We start from the raw sequence: 1,756 nt of genomic DNA, 5'->3' as shown, positions 1-1,756 counted from the left end.
TCTCCCTCCCCCCAAATATAAATAAACATTAAAAACCATTTGAAAGTATACAGAAGTTTTATGTCATAATAAACCTAAACATGTAACATTTCTGTTGAAGCATATTGGATTCTTTGTATGTGGACTGCCAGAAAAATGTCTCTTTAAAAAAAAATATTTCAAGGATTCTTTTTTTTTTTTTAAATCAAGAACAATTCAGCATACTGATATATATGTTCACAGACAGGACCACTATATATCCATGTGCTTATTAGCTGCCTGCCTCACCTCCATTCTCTACTTTATTTTTTCTAATAAACATGGACTTTGTGTAGGTCTACTTTCCTCCTTCATATAGCCCATGGGATTCAGAGGAATCTGACTCCATTTTGCTCCAGGGAAGGATCATGATTAAGACTTTAAACCAATCAGATTAATCTTGGAGTCAGCCAGTTTAAGAATGGACATGTGGGGGCGCCTGGGTGGCTCAGTCGGTTAAGTGGCTGACTTTGGCTCAGGTCATGATCTCGCAGTCCATGAGTTCGAGCCCCGCGTCGGGCTCTGTGCTGACAGCTCAGAGCCTGGAGCCTGTTTCAGATTCTGTGTCTCCCTCTCTCTGACCCTCCCCCGTTCATGCTCTGTCTCTCTCTGTCTCAAAAATAAATAAACGTTAAAAAAAAAAAAAAGAATGGACATGTGTCAGTATTTCAACCAATGAGCCAAGAGAAATGGTTTTTCAGAGCTTTATGGGAAAAATCCTTCTCTCCCTCCTAGGATCCTTCTGAGAACCATTCTCTCTCTCCCACTGAATGTGAATAGCATGCCATGTGGCCCAGATTTCTACTGGAAGCATCCTAAAGCTCTAAAAGGAACTAGCCTTGAGATAAAACAACATTGTGGACGACAGGGCATAATGCAACGTGGGCTCTTTGTGATGTTGTCCAGCTGCAAGTCAGCAACCATACTACCTAGTGAGGCAAGCTGTATACCTAACAAAACTGGTGCATTTCAGAGATGGGCCAAGGCTTCAACAGGGATGGCCACTCCTGCCGGGGCTGAGAATCGCCAGCCCCTCCCCCAGGAGACCGTTGCAGTTGGCCAGTCCCACCCATGGCAACCATGTGTCACCAAAAAGATGTGATAAAAAAAAATGCCCGTATGCCCCAGAAAATGCAACAGGACCTGGCAGAGCGTACTACTCAGGTGTTGGAGAAATAGAACATAGAGAAGGCTGTTGCGGCCCTTATGAAGGAGTTTGATGAGAGTACAAACCCACCTGTTACTGCATTGTGGGGAGGAACTTAAGTAGTTCTGTGACACATGAAACCAAACACTTCATCTACTTTTACCTGGGCCAGGTGGCCATTTGTTCTGTTTAAATCTAGTTAAAGGCATGGACTATGCCCAGGGGTTTGTCCACAAACCCAGTGATCCGTCCCAAAACAAGGACTAAAAGCCTAAATTTCAAGCACTGATGTCTTCGGCCTTGCCTATGGGAATGGCTCAATCTTTGGACCTTTATTGTATTTTGTACAGGGCATTTTCTGTACGGATTATTGTGGCTATAGAACAGCGAAACAGCTTGCTTTTGTATTTATTTTCTATTCCATACCTTTCTGATCCTTGTTTTTTCTCCTCAAAATCCATTCCTTTCAAAAAAAAATCTCTTGGCAGAAGCAAAACAAACCAACGGAAACTGGTGCATTTCGGCTCTGGGGGAAAGCCCTGCCTTGGTTAGGTTGTAAAGATGAAGTCGGTGGGACTCAGTTAGATGTTG

General features: G+C 43.2%; 1 pseudogene; it reads left to right on the top strand.

The window, feature by feature from the left end:
* Positions 1-1,098: 1,098 nt before the first annotated feature.
* LOC125174464 (dynein light chain 1, cytoplasmic-like) lies at positions 1,099-1,358 on the top strand (annotated as a pseudogene).
* The last annotated feature ends 398 nt before the right edge of the window (positions 1,359-1,756 follow it).

Source organism: Prionailurus viverrinus, chromosome C2 (assembly GCF_022837055.1).
Source record: "Prionailurus viverrinus isolate Anna chromosome C2, UM_Priviv_1.0, whole genome shotgun sequence".
NCBI classification, from domain to species: Eukaryota; Metazoa; Chordata; class Mammalia; order Carnivora; family Felidae; genus Prionailurus; species Prionailurus viverrinus.
The sequence above is the reverse complement of the archived record's forward strand: the minus strand, read 5'-3'. Positions and strand labels throughout refer to the sequence as shown.